The sequence below is a fragment of the Alexandromys fortis genome, unplaced genomic scaffold (assembly GCF_014885135.2).
Source record: "Alexandromys fortis isolate MF-2015 unplaced genomic scaffold, M_Fortis_MF-2015_v1.1 scaffold_115, whole genome shotgun sequence".
NCBI classification, from domain to species: domain Eukaryota; kingdom Metazoa; phylum Chordata; class Mammalia; order Rodentia; family Cricetidae; genus Alexandromys; species Alexandromys fortis.
This window is the reverse complement of record NW_026067989.1, coordinates 2,867,650-2,887,328: the sequence shown is the minus strand read 5'-3', so window position 1 is coordinate 2,887,328 and position 19,679 is coordinate 2,867,650. Positions and strand designations below refer to the sequence as shown.

The following is a 19,679-nucleotide window of genomic DNA, read 5'->3' as shown; positions in this document are numbered from 1 at the left end:
TATCTTTATCTGATACAAAATTACTACATTGCCATCTTCAGTTCCCATTTGCATGGTAGGCTGATTTCCCGCCTGAGACCTTCAGTTAAGAAATGTCTTTGTATATGAGTTTCTTGGATATAACAGGTAGTTAGATCTTCTTTTATTAACTAGTTGGTTAATCTGAGCTTGTTTATGTTTTCTATCAAAACCATAGTTACAGGTCCAGAGATGGGGAAGGTTGGCTGTAATCTCACCCTTACTAGGCTGCTATGACTAAAGCAGTAACAGAGAGAGTGGGGATGTTAAGAGGCCAAGCATTGGATAGTTGAAGCCTTCCTTAACTTTTAACTTCAATTAGAAAAGAAGGATGCAGGAAACAGGCCATTAGCCCATACCCACAATTCTGTACTCCTCCAACACACAAAACTGCTTGAAGCCACAATGTGAGCTTGAAGCCACAATGTCAAGAAGTGTGCAGAATTAACATTCCAGCCTTGTCAAATTAAGGTGTCGCTGAGTGACAGATGAAATTACTTTCTTATTTTTTACTTCCATTCTGTCTACCAAACACTCATTGTTTGCCGTTACTCTAGCCCCCATCAACAAGAAGACAAAAGACCAAAGCGGAAGAACCTGTCACGGACTGTGCTCTGCTGTCTGCATCTTAATCCCGCCTTTGCAGACAGTGCCCTGGATATGAGGGGTTGTGTGCAGCTTTTCTGTTCTAGGACCCTCTCAGCATCTCAGCACCCTTTCTTCTCAATCCCATTAGATTTTTGTCATGTGTTATCAACCACACAAATGGCTTCCCTTCCAGCATCCCTCTTCGGAATATTCTTAGTTACCCCAGTAAAATATTTACATATTTACACATTAGGTCACAAGGATGTGCTCTCTTTCACAACCTTGTGCCCTGTGTCACCTCCCTTTGCAAGGTGGCCTAGGTGCCCCTTCCCCTGTCAAGGGCTGAATCTTTCTTGAATCTGGTCCGTCCAGCTATTGGTTTTCCAGTAGGGTGTCAGGGGGTCCCACAGCTCAAGGCCAAGCCTCACAGAGCCCTATCTGCTCCTTTTTCTCCGAGCCATGCTTCCATGTCAACAGCTCTGACTAGAGGCTGGAGACAGGCAGAACCGAGGGCAGCCACCCTATTGACGCCACCTTCCCTTAACCAACTAGCAGAGGACTGTGATGCCTAACCAGTAAAACCAATATTTGAAAAGTTGGAGAAAAAAAACTTTAAAGTCTGGAACATTATTGATCCTAAACGATTGATCTTAAACATTTCCAGAAGGGATATTCAACCCTTCCTGAGTTTTGCAGTAGGGAATTCTTTAAATTTCATTTTTAATTTTATGTGTATTTTGTCTGCATGTATGTCCACGTACCATGTATGTACGGTGTCCATGGAGGCCAGAAGGGCGCATCAGATCCCCCAGGACTGGAATTACAGATGGTTGTTAGTTGTCATGTGGGTGTTTGAAATTGAACTTGGGTCCTCCCAATTTCTGAGGCATATCTCATCTTGGGGTAGGTTTTTAGGTAGCAATGCTAACTAGTTAATAGACTAGCTAATACAAAATACAATGAAAGAGTTAAAGTTATTTAACATTTTTGACAAATGTTTCCAGGTTTTGTAATATAAAGAACGTCCATGTTATTTTGCTGCCACCTCCATTACTTCTGGGTTCTTACAGATCCTAAGTATAGAGATAAGTACTGGCTATGATAGGGCTAATACATTTCTATGTGATACATTAATAAATGTACTAGCCAGCACTTATTTACACTGTAATAGCCAGTACTTCTTTGCTCTTACTTCCCACATGGTGGTAATGACAGTCACACACACAAGGTGGAAAACCAGCACCACAATTCCTGTGAGCAAAGCCAACTGAAATGACAAACTTACTATCTGCACTACACCCTGCACTCTCGATGCTACGACAGAATACCTGCAACTGAGCGGAAGATTCACACTGAATGTGGGTGGTGCCATAGCATGGGCCGGGGTCTCGGGTTGAACAAAAAAATGGGGGAGCACCAGCAACCACTTCTCTTTGCTTTCTGACTGTGTACCCAATGTGACCAGCTGCCTTTGCTCCCCAGTTGCCATGGTGAACTGTATCCTCAACCATGAGCCCATATAGACCCTCCCTGTCTTAAGGCAATTCATCAGGTGTTTGATCATAAGAATAGGAAAAGTAGCTACTACAGTAACCACAGCACATCCCTGAGTCTTTTCCAGGGGTAGACGTTTGCTCTTCCCCATTAACGATGTTTTCACTGTCTTAACAATCTTATGAAGCACAGGATGCCCTGTGGCGGTTCCTGTTATTGTTTACTTGACAGCTACATCTTATTAGCTACATTTACTTATACAAGTTCAAAACAAAGATGTTTTATCTAAGAGGATAGACCTGAGGAAGCAAGAAAGACAGCTTCAGCGCCATTAAAGTTAACTAAAACGGATGCGGGAACTGACATACTCTGAGCAGACAAAACCAGCTGGTCCTTAGAAGTGACCTCAGCTTTGTTTGATTTGCGGACTTAAGTGGAATGCCAAGTTGTTTCTTGTATTTCTAGTGGGAGAAACTAAATATGACCATCTTATAATCATACCCAATATTTTCTTTGCTTTATGTCTGTGACTATAAAAACACCCCCTACTCTGGGGACTCTTCCTTGCCTCCGTCAGTGGAGCCCCCACACCACTTCTCTGGAACTCTATGTTTCAGTTGCCTGGTGTCTAAAATATTATCGTGGAGCCAGGAAAAAGCACTTGCCACCACACTTGAGAACCTGAATTCCTGGAACTCACACGGTGGAAAAAGAGAACTGACTCCCATGAGGTATTTCTCCACCACACACACACACACTCACGCACGCACACACACACACACACAAACACACATGCACGCACGCAAACACACGCACACACATGCACGCATGCATGCAAACACACACGCACACACACAATGTAAAATTAAAAATAATTTTTTATTGCTGCTGTTTACTTTTTCGTTTGTTTTGTGTTGGTGGAAGGGTGTTATTAGGGATCGAGCCCTGAGCCTTGTCCTTGCTAGGCAAGCTCTCTACCACTTAGCTACAGCCACAGATGAGGTTAGCCTTGAATTTATGCTCCATCTGCTTGGTCTTCTAAATGCTGGGGTCACAGGCATGCACTACCATGCTTGGCCTCAGTTTATTTTGAACAGCCTCAAAAGACAGGTTTCCACTGCCAGGAGAAGACGTGGGTTACCAGCAGATAGAACTCTCCCCCTGTTGTCGGCACTGCGACGGAAATGCACATTAATCCCGTCTGCCGTGGACTTCACGCACGCTCTGCCCTGCTCTGCTATAGGTCGAGAGCTACGCTAGGAGAAAAGAGAGGAAGCATCTATGACAAACCCACCCTTGACTCTCACGAGGTCAAACGTGGGCTAAGAGCAGTTCTTCTGCATGACAGACAACATGTTGCATGTAACATGAGCAGTCACCAGATCTAGTACAGAAGACCTGGCACACGGAGGACTCTATGTTTAGGCCAGGACAGGGGGCATCTAACTAGAGTCCACAGTAAGGAGGACCAAGCTGGAAATATGCAAGACCTTAGGTCAAGACGAGCAACTCACTAGCTAGCTATGTGGTCTTGGGAGCATCACTAAATTTCACGTGCTCTTGGCTTTCTTCATTATAAATGAATAGCCGCAAACGGCTGTGTTTGCTATGCTTACGATCTGCCCCGAGGACAGGGCTCGGCGAGGATGGTTCATCAAGAACAGTTTGTCTCCATCTTACTAGACTTCAGTGGAGGTGAACTGAAGGCTGCTCCGGCCTTCTGGAGTTTCACTCATATGTCCATGGCCTGTTAATTGGAACTGGGACCTGTTTTCCCTACAGCATGGTGGCTGCCTCTCAAGAGCACAGGTCCCAAGTAAGCCAAGCAATAACCATGTCTCGTTTGCTTTAAAAATGTTTGGTATCCCTTCTTCCCTGTGGTATGTGTCAATTCAGTCACTAAGTCCTGCTCAGAAGGAAAGTGGACCTTAGAACTGGAGGAGTAGCAAGATTCTGGAAGAGTGGCAATGCCATTGTGACCATTGTTGGTCTTTGTCACAGGCTCTCAACTGGGACTTTTCCATGCTATTTCCCAAAAGGTAGAAACGTACAGTTCTACAAAAACAAAAAACAAAACAAACAAACAAACAAACAAAAAACCAGTGGTGCAGGGAGAAGGAAAAGTAACACAGTTTCTGTTGGTAAACACCTGGACTAACTCTACCTTCTTTATGCTCCAGATGGACCCTCAGTGCCAATAGCAATGCCTGCCCCATTCAGCTCTTGTGAAAATTAAACCAGTTAACCTATTAAGGCTGTGCCTGGCATGTGGTCAATGATCCCTACCATGTGCGTGATTCCTAAAATGTCCTGACTCTGGAGAGGCTCTGCTCCTGCTACCTCATGGATGGAATCCCCCTGCAAAGAGTTGCCATGGCAACTTTCCAAAGCCGGCACAGAATATCTCCCCACCTCAACGACAGGACTGGAAAAAAAAACAAGTGCTGAGCGGTTTCATCGTCTCATGTCTACATACCCGGGTCAGACCAGCATCTCTCTCTCCTCTCACTCCAGTTCAGGCCTGGCCGACGTCAGTTCACGCCTGGCGGCTGTGGAATTCTGAAGGCTCGCACATTTGATCTCTCCTGGTGGAGGTTCAGAAGTCTCTATCTCGGGTCTCCATCTGCAACACACAAGAATTCTCTGGTGAGGTTTTGTATACAGTGAAAAGCACCATGAGTGAGCACACAGGTGACTTGTTTCCTGCCGGCTCTGGAAGGACATTGGTAGATGGGAGATCAGGGGTGGTTCTCCTGCCCATGCTGACCCCAAGCCTACCTCTGGGTCAGGAAACGGGGAGGAGGCCTCCTGAACCAGAAATGCCCTCCAAATTCCCAGCTGCTGCTCAGAATTTGAAGACTCCAAACAGTCTTCCTTAAACAAAGGACGGATCAACAGCCATCCTGTCGTCACTATCAATTATGTGACGTGTTTTCTTCCTTACTCTTTGCAAAGAGGCTTTGATCTTCCAGCCCGGGGTTCCGGAGTGGATTCCCACCCAACCACAAACGTCACTGTCAACTGTTTCTGTCAATACCCTACCACTTCCAAGTTGCCTTAGTCCACAAATACAACTGTCACATTCCTGCAGGGAAGCAAAAACATAAAGACAGATCACAGTTGAGAGTCCCTTTCACCGTCGCCACAGGTGGACGGTTTTCATTCGGATTCTTTCTCACATGTTGTATGTATTACAATATTAACTGATAAACACCCAAACTTTACTTTTCTAAATAAATGCCCATGCACGTTCTTAGGATGACTTCCCAAGGTTATTTCATTCCTTTTCCTTCACCTCTCATACTCTTCGCGTCCTCCTTCCCCAGCAGGCTCGACACTGATCTCAGACTCCCTCTTTGCTCCCTGCAAGTATCACGTCCACCCATCCTTCACATCTGGCCTGCAATATCCTTCACGGCCCTCTCTAGTTACTTAAGAAGATTCAACTCTTTTGGGCCTGGGTAGAACGTAGCTGGGCCACACCCTGAATCCGTTAGGACAGCACCTACACAGGGACAGCACTACCCTGCACCGGCAGAGCAGTTCTGCCTTTCAGACCATTCTGGCATGGAGTGGAGGCTGAGAACCCATCACCAGGTGATTAACAGCCCCCACACTTACTTGGCTTCCACCCACAGTAGTGCATGTATCTTCCATACGGTCTGTACCAGTGCCCACGTGTACAAGACGAAAAGAAACCTTGATGAAACGCCACCAGCCACACTCTCCCTCATACCTCCTTCACTTTCCTCACAAACTCTAAAGGGCGGTCTGTGAACCTGAAACTCAGCTCTCACTGTAGCATAGCTGCCCATTTGAAGAACATCCTTACTCTACACCGAATCCTTTTGCGAAACAAGCGAGGTTGAACTCACCATGTACTTCCCATCCTGCCTGGGCTTAAGCGTTTTTCCTCCAATTGTATTTCACGTCTGTGTTTTCACACAGCTTCTCCATATGAGAAATCCTTAAAAGGCTCTGCTGTAGATCCTCACACTGGAGCTCACATTCCCCAGTGATGCCACCTGGTTCAGGGCCCTGGTCCCATGGCACCCATTGTCTGAGGACCACAGACAGAGCATGAGACAGACAGGTCTTTGCATCAGGACTTTTTGACCCAGTTTTAGGATTCTGGCACACATTTGTCATTTGGATTTAACAGAATGGCACTCTAGAGGAGGTGACAGAAGGGTCACATGCCTCTTAGAGGAGGAGGCTGTCACGGGGTACCTAATAGTTCAGTACGGTCTAGCATGGAGCCCTCACGTTGCATGCTCTGTGGTTTTAGGCTTCCAGTGTTCTTTCCACAAGGGCACAACAGAGAATGAAAGGCTGCTCAACATGACCCAATTTACGTGGCCACTGTAGGATCACGCAGAAGTGTTTCCAACAGTCTTTGGGGGATCCATGGCAGGGGTGGGGAGGATTACCCATCAGGTGAAATGTTACTAGACAGCTTCCAAAAACACCATAGCTTAAGTAGCCAGAATTAAAGCATTTAAAGTAGAAGCACCAGACTGAACTCACACTGAAGAGGTAGGACACTCTGCAAAGTTCCCTACAGAAACACAAAGCACCAGTCACTTAAAATAGAGGAGAAGCAGAGTCTCACTGAAATGAGAACCAGGCTGCCTGTGGCTCCAAGAGGCAGAGGGAAGCAGCTGGAACAACTTGGGAAAGTGTCCTGGCCTTTCTGGTAATGTCCCAGCATCTTCTCAGCGAAGGGCAGCTGTTGTAATTTGTTACCGGACATGAACAAAGTTGTGTTCCCAAAAGGAACAAAACCTTCTTCCCGACTTACATGGGCTCCTCAACACACTTGACATTGTCTAATAACTATCAATGACTTCAGAATTTTAAGTTATTTTAACTTTTAGTCTAATTTCTGAATGTAAGAAAGCCAAATTTGTGGAATTAGAAAGGATTTTCCTAGTTGCAACTACTTGTTAGACAAAGAAGTGTTGATTGTCTACCAGGTAGTGTGCACCGTGGGAAATTCTAAGTCAGGATTCTCACAGAAAAGCTCCACTTACTTCTCAAGAAATGTATAAATCAAAACTCTTATGGGAGCCAGGTCTGGTGGCACAGGCTGGTAATCCCAGCCACTTAGGATGCAGAAGCAAGAAGATCTTGAGTTCAAGACTAGCCTGGGCTACAAAACAAATGTAAAACCAGCGTGGGCAACTTAGCAATACCCTGTCTCAAAATAGGAAGTAAAAGGAGCTGGGAATGTAGCTCAGTGGACCAGCAGTTGCCTAGCATGTGAGAGGCCTTGGGTTCGAGTCCCAGGAACCCAAGCAACAACATCCTAAAGGGAAAAGCAAGTCGAAGTGGCCGAGATACCAGCTAGGTTTTGGTGTTCAATGCAGCTGGAAATTGAGGTTGTTGCTTATTTCCCCGTGTATTCTGACAGAGCCACCTAAAAGGTTAGGCCGTGTTGTTCGCTGTCACTGAGCGTGATTAAACCGGCCAACTGTTTCGTGTGCAAACCACAGGACCAGTAATTTCGAAAAACCTTCTTGGGAAGGTATCTAACAACTCTTATCACATCTCACGTGCCCTGTACCACCATCAGCTGTGGTTTGGGGTGTATTACTGGTATAGTCTGAATGTGCCCCTAGAACTTCCTATATTGACCATGTAGTTCAGAGGCGGGGTCTTTGGGTTGTAATTTTGTTATGAATTGTAAAATAAATCGGTGTTTTCTGATGGTCTTAGATGACCCTGTGAAAGAGTTATTTGACCCCCCAGGTTGAGAACCACTGAACTATAACGAACACCCAAGAGAACTCTTGACTGACAGTTTCGGAGCTTCAGTCATGATCAGGTGGCCATATACCTCACTGTGAAGAGGCAAAGGAGTGAGGAGGGGACCAGTGTCCTACCCTCTCAGGACACACCCCAGTGACCTAAAGAGCTCTCGGTAAACCTCACTCCCCAGTGACTCTACCGCCTCCAAACATGCCACCCTTAGGGGGAGGGACCTTAACTCTGGGCACCATTGGCCACAAACTAAAGAGAAAAAGTCATGTTTCGAGAAAAATCAAGTAACTACTTTGAGAGTTAAGCTCCTTTATAGCTAGACTGTACAATGTGACAGCCAGAAGCCTTGGGTGGCTTTTGGTCATTTGCACTTTTGCACGTCCAAACAGAAATGGATAGCGAGTAGAAAATATACATATTTTGAAGACTTAGTTAAAAATAAAACAAAATCTTGAATCCCTTGAACAATATGTATTCATAACGGTCAAGTTGAAATTCTGTATTAAATATCTTATCAAAATTAAGTAACTATTCAACTTTTTAACACACAACTACAAAAAAAGTAAATTTGTATATGTTCTTTATTCTGTATTTCTATTGAACAGTGTCACTACTGCTCTGTAAGTATCCTTAAAGCTTTCTGGACCTCAGTCCCCCTTGGCTGGACCAAGGTACTTGCTACATTTTTAACAGGTGTGTACTTAACTCAAACACACTTATATACTGCTATTTCCTGACTACTCACACACCATACCCCCCCAACACACACAATGATTATTCCAAACACATACATTCTATTTGTATGGCACACATACAGTGGGAGTGCTATTTGGCTGTGACACTATGCCCTTTGCTGCCTCCTCCTGCTGCCATCCTAGGTATCCTTTATTAAGAGACGAACCCTTTTCTCTCACACCAACCCTGTAGCGGAGGAACTCATAGCCTTCTGCCATTGATCCATAGCTGGGGGGTGTGAGACCTGCAGAAGCCCAGGAGCTGGTTGGCAGCAAAGCCCAGATGTTCTTGGTTAAATCAGCCACTTTGGTCCCCACCTTTGTCTCCTAAGGGGCCCTTGCCACTGTTCCCATGTCTGCTGCCTTCCTTAACCACATCCACCTCTACTATGAAGCTTCGTTGCCCTGTGTTCTCAGATCTCAGTCTGCGTATTCTCCTCAGCGTGTATTTCCGCAGGATGCATTATTGCTACTGTAAAGTTTGTCTTACCCACTGATTCCCCTGACATCCATGATGGAGTCCACTCTTGTTTAGATTTCAGGGAGTTACAATCTCAGGCTTTAGCCAATATCTGATCAATGTAAAATATGCTAAAACATGCCCCATTATTGAACGCTCTCCCTGTCTTTTTTTTTTTTTTTTGAGGCAGGTTCTCACAATCACGCCTTGATTGGCCTGGTTCCCATGAAGCTCAAAATAACATCAGACTTGTGATAGATGGGAGCCACTGTGGTTGGATTGCTCTGTACTCTTAAATTTTTATTTTTTTAAATGTTTGTTGTTTGTGTGCGCACACAAAAGCAGAGGCAAGCATGTGGAGGTCTGAGGACAACTCTCCTGCCAAGTGGGTCCATGGGACCAGTCTTAGGCCCTCGGGCTTTGCAGTAAGTGACTTTACCCATTGAGCCATTTTGCTGGCCTTCTCTACACCTTTTTTTTTTTTTCAAGATTTTTATTTATTATGTATATAGGCTTCTTCCTTCATGTATCCTGCAGTACAGAAGAGGACACCAGATCTTATTACAGATGGTTGTGAGCCACCATGTGGTTGCTGGGAATTGAACTCAGGACCTCTGGAAGAGCAGCCAGTGCTCTATTCCTCTGAGCCATCTCTTTAGCCGCCCTCTCTACACCTTTTAAAACTTGGACTGGGTTAGCCGTCTACAGAGGGGACATAAAAAGCAAGTCACACCGTGTGTGCATGTTACAGAGAACATTCTTGTATGCTCCTCCTCCAAAGGCCTTTCCTGGGTGCTTCCTCTCTAGCTCCAACTTGACCTTGTCAGCATCCCTGGCCATATCTCTAGACGAAAGCAGACAAGAAAGAATGACAGGAAATGCATATTTCCTTTTCAACATTACAGCAGGAACAAAGAGAACAGTTCAGGATAATTCTGAAAATGAACATTTCTGCCACCTTCAGAAGACTCTTTATCCCTTATGTATTGTCAGAAATGGATACAATGTAACAGAATAAAGAAACCTAGCTGTACTGGTGGCCCAAAGAGTCATTTACTGTTTTCTTCTGCGTTTGACCTAACATTCTTGTGACTTATCAGGTAAAATCTTTTTAAAATGTACAAGCATGCCTTTAATCCCAGCACTCGGGAGGCAGAGGCAGGCGGATCTCTGGGAGTTCGAGACCAGCCTGGTCTACAAGAGCTAGTTCCAGGACAGGCTCCAAAACCACAGAGAAACCCTGTCTCGAAAAACCAAATAAATAAATAAATAAATAAAAAATGTACAAGCAGATCCCTAGGATCTACAAACTTGAAGGCTACAAATATCACCAGCTAACATCTGAGGTCTATAAATTGAGGTTTTCCCTCTTTTCTGTTGTTATAACCCATCAGTTCACACCAGTTCCTAAAGAATGGGCATGTGTATCTCTGACTGTCCTGGAGCTCACTATCTAGAACAGGTTGGTCTAGAACTCACCGAGAGCTGCCTGCCTCTGTCCTGTGAGTGGTGGATTAAAGATGTCCAGCATCACATCTAGTTCCATCAACTTTGTTTTCATTTATGTATTTTCATTTTTTATTTTATATGGTGGAGCTTTTGCTTGCATGTATGTCTGTGTACCATGAGTAGGCAGTGTGCAAGGGGGACAGAAGAGGGTGTCAGATCCTCTAGTATTGGGCTTACAGATGGTTGTGAGCTGCCATGTGGGTGCTGGGAATCAAACCCAAATTCTCTGCAAGAGCAGTAAGTGTTCTTAATCTCTTAGCCATCTCTCCAGCACCTCTACCAATATATTTTTAATGTATCTTGATTTATGATTTTTTTGTTCTGTTACTACAAAAACTTCATGAAACTCTTCCCATGCTGGAAGTTGACATTTGGGCTAACTTAAATCTGTGTTCCTGGGACATGGTCACTCATATTGGCTCATGAAAAAGCTATCTGTTTTCTCTGTTGAGAGAACTGTGTTTATGTGTCAACATATTCAAGAATAATCAATACTTCTACAAATGATTATAGATCATTGATATTTTTTTCTTTTTTCTATTAATTAATTTATTTTTAAAGCAGGGTCTCACTGTGTAGCTCTGACTGTCCTGGAACTTACTATGTAAACAAGGCTGGCCTTGAACTCACAGAGATTGGTCTACCACTGCCTCCCAAGTGCTGGCATTAAAGGCATGTGTGGCTACATGTGGTTCTTAGGGATTTTCTAATCATTCCTAATTCCATCTTTACAAGTAAAGAAACGGAACAAGAACTTCATTTCTTTACTCAGTTTAACCCTCACATGTTGAACCTGCTCAGAGTCTAGGTCAGACAGTACGAGAACACAAATGGAGTCCTGTTTTAGCCATGAACCATCTTCTGGGACTGCAATGCTTTGGCTGGGATGTGGTGGGGAAAGGCACTGTCTTGTAGACAGAACAGGCTGGCTAAGAGAGGGTGCAATAGAACACAAGTACTGTGGAAAACAGGATTGTCATGGAAAGGCAAGCCAGACAAGGACTGGGCAAATGACTGTCATTTACCAGGCCAACGTGCAGAAGCCACTGACAATCTGAATAAGGGGAGGGGCCAGAGGAAGAAGAAACAGATCAGACAACGGGGCCCTAAACTAGGGAACTAAAGAAGGCAGTCAAATATGGTTATCAGGTGGAACATAAAGAAGCCAGGAGGGGCTGGGGGCAGAGGGATGATTATTACATTTGGGGGAAGTTGAGTCTAACTTGGACAGTCCAACATTGGTTGAACAATTAACAGAAATGAATGGGTAATGCTGTATCAGAATAAAAATCTACTCTACCCTAAAACTCACATCCTCAAACAGATAATGAAGGAAGAAAAGGGAAACATCCAACCCTTCCTAGTTCAGAAGGCCTGGGATCTAGATGCCTGTACAAGATACAGGCAGTCTGACCTATGGCTTCATTAAGGTTGGGGCACTGAGGTCAGTGTGTGAAATAATTTCATTCATGAATGAGCTGATCGTGAGATCCCATTGTAGATCTAGATTGAGGAACCCGATAGACGGCTGAGAAAATACCAGAGACAAATAGATAACACCATATCTGGAAAACAGAACATGAACAACCAGGAAGCCAGAGGTCTAGAGAAGCCAGGCCACTCTTGGGCCTCCTGCTCAGAAATTCACGGTACCGTGTTTAATATGAACATGATAAAATTGGCACCTATCCAGAACTGTGCAGAAACAAACAAACAAAAAAATGTGGCAGCATTGCCCACGTGGTACTAGTTTTAGGCACGGGAAATACAATCTTAAGGTTGTCGTGGGATTCTGCTCCATGGATTCAGAGAGAAACGAGGACTGACAATGCATGGCAGGGCTGGAATCCCGGAAGGTGCCTTTTAGAAGACATCAAATGGAGCTGAAGCCCAAGGCGCCGTGGAGACCAGAGGGTAGCAGAGGTACCAGGACCATGGGTGTCCACTGAGTAAAGCTGCAGGCTTGGAGTGGAGCTGGCTTAAGAGGGGACTATGTGTGCTGCAGATGGCAGGAGTGGTCTTGGCCAAGCCTTTGAAGCCCAGTTCACTGCATCACGTGCCCCGAGGCCGGACTCTGAGCTACAGGAGTTGATGCTTTCCCTGCTGGGTGTTGATCTTGCTTTAGTCTGGCCCTTCTTTAATGTGCCCTGATTCCTCCCTTTTGGAATAGGAATTTTTATTCTGTGCTGGCATATACTGAAGTATGGAACTTGTTTTTCATTTTATAGGCGCTCATGGGTAGGAGATGTTGGACTTTTAAAGCACTGGAATTGTTGAAGACCATGGGGACTTTTAAAGTTGCACTAAATACATTTTCTATTATAACCCAGTTATGAGTCTAGGGGGACAAGGGACTTAATAATGATGTGTTTGGTATCAAGTTGACAAAGTGTAGGGATGTAATGGTTAGTGTTCATTGTCACCTTGACAAAGTCTAGAATCTCCTGAGAGATGGGGTCTCTGGGTATGTCTATGGAGGGATATCTTGATTACATTACTTGATGTGAAAAGATCCACCCACTACGGGTGTTGCCCTTTCTTGGCTGGGATCTTGGACTGTAGTGGAGAAAGGTAGCAAGGCAGTGGCTTTCACTCTTTTCTCTCTGCTTTCTGATGGTGGACGTGCTGTGACAAACGCTGCTGCCTGGACTTCCCGTCATGATGGACTACACCCTTGAACCGTGAGCCAGAGCAAAACCTCCACTCCCTGAACTGCTTTCATTAGGGCATTTTATCATAGCATCAAGAAGGAAAATGAAAACGAACTCTAACTCCGTACTAGGAAGAGTGAAGTCTTACTTTAGTACTCCATAGGAAGTTACTTCTTCTTCTTCTTCTTTTTTTTTTTCGAGACAGGGTTTCTCTGTGGTTTTGGAGCCTGTCTTGGAACTAGCTCTTGTAGACCAGGCTGGTCTCGAACTCACAGATATCCGCCTGCCTCTGCCTCCCAAGTGCTGAGATTAAAGGCGTGCACCCCCACCACCCAGTGGGTATTTTGTTTGTTAAGTTAGTCTTATAACTGAAAGTGTAATTTTACCTTAGTTGTATGAAACAAGAAAGAAAATTGTTAGGGATTTATGAAATCTCATGCAAAATAATCACCCATTTTAAAAAACAGAATTACAGGAATTAAGAATCCAGGACAGGCTCCAAAGCTACACAGAGAAACCATCCATGTCTTGAAAAACCAACAACCAAACCAAAAACAAAAATAAAAACACCCCATGGAGACCTGGTGTGCACTGGTGCAAACAGCAGCCTTCTTGGGCATGTACACAGCCTGTTACCCTAAAGGACCTTCAAGACAATTTCCCGGCAGCTCTTCATGGCCCTAATCTCAATGCTGTCCTTGGTCTAGGCTCCAGACTGGTATGTGTGGTGCCTTCGGGAAGCCCTAGGGCACAGTGGTCAGGGTTCACATCTACCAGGTCATCAAGTTCATCTGTACTCAGCTAAGGAACAGGTGATTAAGGCCCTGCCTAGAACCAAGTTCAATTCTTTTGGCCACCAGAAGTTCCGCAACTCAAAGAAGTGGGGCTTCACCAAGTTTGAAGTAGAAGAATTTGAAGACAAGGTAGCTAAGAAGTGGCTCATTCCTGACAGCCATGGAGTCAAAAGATGGTCTCAATTGTCCCCTGGGCAAGAGGCAGGTCCTGACTTTCCAAGGTCTTTCACTATGCTCTCCAATATCCAAATTATGTTCAGTAATAAATCTGACATTCAGTCTGGGGGAAAACAACAACAACAACAAAACCATTTCATACCTCTCTGCAATGTGCTGTGAACCCCTAAATCTTATCAGTGTTGTCCCATCCATGGGCAAAAGAAATTGTTCTAACAGTCTACCCCATGGCTTTTGCCAAAAGCAGTGGAGAGTTACAGCTTCCTAGTTACAAACAGCAAGACAAGAAAAAGGAAAGCGTCTAAAAATATCTCAATTCTTTTCAATGGGAAAGCTGGGTTTACCAGCCGAGTCTAAGAAGGACATAATTCTTCTCAAAAACACGTTCCTGACGCTCAGTGCCTTCAAAAAGTATCCAAAACAAAAACTAACATAAAAAGTTGTTAAGCAAGCTGCTGTTTTTCTCTAGAACTCATTGTTATTGTTTAAGGATGTATTCATCCTAATTATCCATTGTTGTGTAATAAGACCACAAGACTCGGTGGTTTAAAACAATGCTCATTTTCTTATTGCCATGGTTTCCGAGGGTCTGGAATTCCAGAAGAATTTGGCAGAGTCGTTCTGGCTGAGATTATTGAATAAGGAGGCTGTGGCCAGATGGGAGCTGGAGCTGGGCTATGGGGGGGATGGGAGGAGGTGTGGCCGGGCAGCAGGCCTGTAGTAGTAGGTCATGTCTTCCCGTGGTTCAGAGCTTTGTCATTGGTCCCCCTGGCTAATTTAGGCTTCCTCACAGTATAGTAGCCTCAGAACTGTCTATCTGCTTAGATGATGCAGCTCACAGACCCCGGAGGAATTAACCAGAAAGCAAAATGGACATCACATGATCTTTGCCTTTCCGATTTATCCTCAGAAGAAATGTGGCAACATTTCAGTCCCATTCTAGTGGGTACAAATGAGACACAAAGCCACACAGGTTTGAGAGGAATGGATAAGACTTTTATGTTGGCGGGATGGTGGCCAGGAGAACACATAGCTGAATGGGTGCTGCTGTTCTTTAACTTTGTTGGAAAAGATACTATCTTCCTCACAGTCTAAAATTAACGATTGCCAAGTGCCACATGCAAGGACACGGTAGCCACTCTCGGTTTCTTTTTTAAATCTGTCATCATCATCACCACCATCATCATCACCACCATCACCACCACCATCATCATCATCACCATCACCACCACCATCACCACCACCATCACCACCATCACCATCACCACCATCATCATCACCACCATCACCACCACCATCATCATCATCACCATCACCACCACCATCACCACCACCATCACCACCGTCACCATCACCACCATCATCATCACCACCATCACCACCACCATCATCATCATCACCATCACCACCACCATCACCACCATCATCACCACCACCATCATCATCATCACCGTCACTATCATCATCATCACCGTCACTATCATCATCATCATCACCACCACCAGCATTATTTATGTGTATGACTGTTTTGCCCACATGTATGTTTGTGTACTCTGTGCACGCCTGGCACCTGCACAGGACAGAAGAGGACCTTGGATACCCTGGAACTGGAGTTACAGATGGTTGTGGTCTGCTCCTTAGATGCTGGGAATCAAACCTGAATCCTCTAGGAGAGCACCGAGACATCTCTCCACCTTCACTTTTTTAAAAAAATGATTAATTAATTGATTGAATGTGTTTGGGATATATGTGTGTGCGCGTGTGCACGAGCACCTAAGAAGCGATGAGAAATTTTATGATATTTATGATGGGAAATGCTTTGACTCTCAGGCTCCTTTTTCTTCGGGCTGTAGGTCTGCTTGCGTTCTCTCTGTTTTCTGGTTTTTGCACCATGTTTCCTTTTCTAGACCAGTAGTTAGGAGAGGGTGCAAGCAAGGGCAGCACTTGGGTGACTGACGAGGTTTCCTGATTCAAATACGCCCTCTAGTGTTAAAACTGTGTCACTCCTCTATTGGCTGGGTCTGCTTTCAGGGTTGTCCTCTGTCCTTTGCTTTCTGTAATGTCCTCAATTTTCTTTCTTTTGTTGACTTTTTCAGTATCATGAAGTCTCCAGAGGCATGTCCCTAGCACCCTCTATCTCTCCCAGAGTCCCCTTCCTCAAGACCACTGTCTTCACCTAATACAGGGAATCTGAAGTTTGTAGGATTCTGCTTCTCAGCAATCCCAATAGGATATGTAAGTGATTACAGCATGTGCTCTCTTTCTAGGTTAGGGTAATTTTTCCATAGATTTTTGAGAAGAGATCTAGGGCTAGGCAAAGACTATACTTCTATTTCAACTCAAAGTTTTATATGCTAAAATAATGTCATTTACTGCGTTTAAGAATATCATTTCCACCAAATCTATTTGCTTTTCATATTCAGGCATTTCTTAGTTCAGTATGCTTAGGGGGTCAGGTTCTAGGACCTCACAAGTTACCCAAACCCACATTCTCAAGACTCTCACATAAATTGTGCCCTGCATAGAATACATGCATATCCTCCGATATTAACTTATGTCACCTCTGGGTGGCAAAACCGAGACAATACAACACTACATGGCTGGTTGTTATACTGTGCTATCTTTGGGATAACGAGCTGTCTGTGCATATTCAAGCAGACCTCTTTTTATCACATATTTTCTTTTCAATGTATTTTTATTATTTTATGTATCTGGATATTTCACCTGCACGTATGTCTGCACAAACCCTGCGGAAGCCAGGAGAGGGTGTTGGATCCCCCAGAACTAGAGTTGCAGATTGCTGTGAACTGCCATATGGGTACTGAAATCAAATCCCAGCCTTCATTGAGAGCAGCCAGTGCTCTTAACCACTGACCCATGCCTCTACCCTGAAATATTTTCTATCCAGAGTTATTAAAATTCTTGGATCCAAGCAAAACTAGCCAGTATGGAGAATCAACTGTGCAAGAATATATATATATATATATATATATATATATATATTTCTAAATAAGTAACTTTTCATAATAACACTCATTCATGTGTATATAACTGATTAAATTTCATTCTGACCACTAAAACATACTGAAAGCCAAAAATCGTTAATTTCACCAGTCACTGCCAAGATAGAGAACCCTCCTGTCACAAACATGGCACACCCTCGATGCCATCTTATTTCTGGAATGAAATCAAAGGTTGCAGGAGTTGCCAGGAGCACCATATCTGGTTTTCAAACTGTCTTTGGATAGGGAGACATTTGCAGACTTCGAGCACAGCTGGCTAGGATCATATGCTTCAGACACAGGATATGTATTAACCTGAAGCCTCAGCTGTGGAGAAAATGGTGTAGGTGTTACTGGGCCCTGTCTCTAGCACCAGCCCTCCTGACTCCACTCCACACTGCCAGCATCTGCATTGTTTGACCTGAGGATATCCCTGGCTCTTCCCGCAGACCTGAAGTACTGGGCATCAACCCCCATTCCCCAATAACCTTCACCCTATGACTGAGGGGAGATGGCCTACGAAGACCAGCTCCATAGTCTTCCATCCTCAAACGAATAGGATGGGGTTTGTGTGATGTACAGTCTACCCCATGCCACTGCTCCCCCCATCTCACATTCGCATTCCTGTTTCCGGAGACCATCCCAAGCAAACTACTTCCAACTCTCTTTGTTCTTGTTTGCGTCTACTGGGAACTCAGATGAAGACAGCTGACAGCTCTCCATTTGGGCCTTTGCCTCTAGCCTCCCAGACCTCACTTGGACTGGAATCCTTAAGGTCAGAGAAAGACAGACTGGGAGCCCATCCAAACAGGGCAAGAACAAGATGGGTGGGGCTTTGGATGTGAAGCCCAAAGACCTGGGGGCTCCAGGAAGGGCTGGTGGGGAGTCTTTTCATGCAGTGGTCAAGACAGAAAGGTCCTCAGGTGGAGGGGAGCAAAGGGATTCTGCCATCTGTGAAAAAAGCTCGAGTCAGTGTCTTCACTGGAAATGAACATTGAATGAATTGAAAGGTGATGGACTTAGCTTGAGACAATCACATTATCAGAAACCCTGTTAAATAAGGAAGATGTTTGTCAGTTACAACTCTAATGTCATCTGTTGTGTTCTGATGCGACAGAATGAGCAACGGCACCAGGATAGGCAGGAGCTGTACTCTACAAAAGTTCATTTTGTAGTCACTCCCAGAGACCAGGAAGCTGTGGATACCACTGTTGTCAGAAGACAACCTCACATAGTCACTCCTAGTGACTCAGGGAGCCCCGAGTTTAAAACTCATGCACACTAGGGGTCTAGCGACAGAGAACAATCACAAGCCGGGGAGCCTGGAGACAACTTGTCACATCCCCAGGGGGCAGACCGCATGGCAGGCAATCATGGAGGGGAAGATGGATACAACAGACATCAGGAGGAGCTAAAGCAGCAGGAGAGGGGGGCATCTCCGGACGTGAAGAGTACAATAGGTAGTAGCCCTGTCTTCAGGGCCTAATGCTGAGACAACCGCCCCAAGATGACTGTGAAGTCTTGAGAGTCAAGAGTCTGAGCTCAACGGGCCATCTTCTAGCGTCACCTACTGGGCATGTGGTGTACTGCCATTGAGACCGAGAACTCCGAGGCTGCTGCAGAGTATTTGACTTCTGAAGCCTTACCCCAGCTGGATCTTTAAAAGATACAGGGTAAGTTTTGTCCACCTATACAGATCTCAGCATGGTGGATGTTTGCCTTACTCCAAATACACTTGGAAGCTGTCTCCTGACTGGAATATAAGCCACCCTGAAGTGTATGTACTGGGGAGGCCTAAGAGGTGTGAGAACCTGCCTGCTGTGCAGACGACAAAGCTATCTGTGGCCATTGGTATATAAAGGGAAGCTCTGAACAGGAAGACAGCTCTGGGGACACCTGGCCTATGGTGGGTCTGGCTCAGCCCTAGCCTGGATGGTGTGAAAGACAGGAGTCTCTGACATCACCAGACTCCTTCGACACCATAAAGCTAGTATTCTTATACCCAAACCTGACAAGGACACAAGGACAAAAGAGAAAAGTATAGGGCAATTTATCTGATGGACAGAAATGCAACAACTCTCGGTCAAATATTTGCAAATTAAATTCAATAACCCTTTAAAAGACTATTCTCCACAGTCACATCTAGTTCAGTCCCAAGGGGCGAAGTCTGACATACTCACACTGATTCGTGGAATGCATCACCTGAATAGACCGGGGGCAGAAAGCACGGGAAGGCCTCGGCAGATACAGCAAAGGTCAATGACGAAGTTCAGTACTCCTTCATGCTGTAATTCCGGGGAAAAGCTAGGAACAGAAGTAATCTAGCTTAATATAACAAACCTCCGGCTAACATCATACCGAGTGGGAAATGCACTTTCTCTAACATCAAGAATGAGACAACTGTGTCCACTTTCCCCTGTCACATTGCGTTTCAGGGTTTCTGTTGTGTGTGTGTGTGTGTGTGTGTGTGTGTGTGTGAGAGAGAGAGA

The 19,679-nt window shown here is 44.8% G+C and overlaps 1 protein-coding gene across 2 annotated transcripts in view; it reads right to left on the bottom strand.

Annotated features, from left to right (window-relative positions):
* Rin2 (Ras and Rab interactor 2) overlaps nucleotides 1–19,496 on the bottom strand; it is a 171,016-nt gene extending 151,520 nt beyond the window's left edge. For both annotated transcript variants that reach the window (XM_050159577.1, XM_050159579.1), the window contains exons 1-2: nucleotides 19,371–19,496; nucleotides 4,577–4,723 (exon numbers count right to left, since the gene is read on the bottom strand). The gene's annotated coding sequence lies outside the window, so the exon portion shown is untranslated. The remainder of the gene's footprint in view (nucleotides 1–4,576; nucleotides 4,724–19,370) is intronic.
* Between the last annotated feature and the right edge of the window lie 183 nt (nucleotides 19,497–19,679).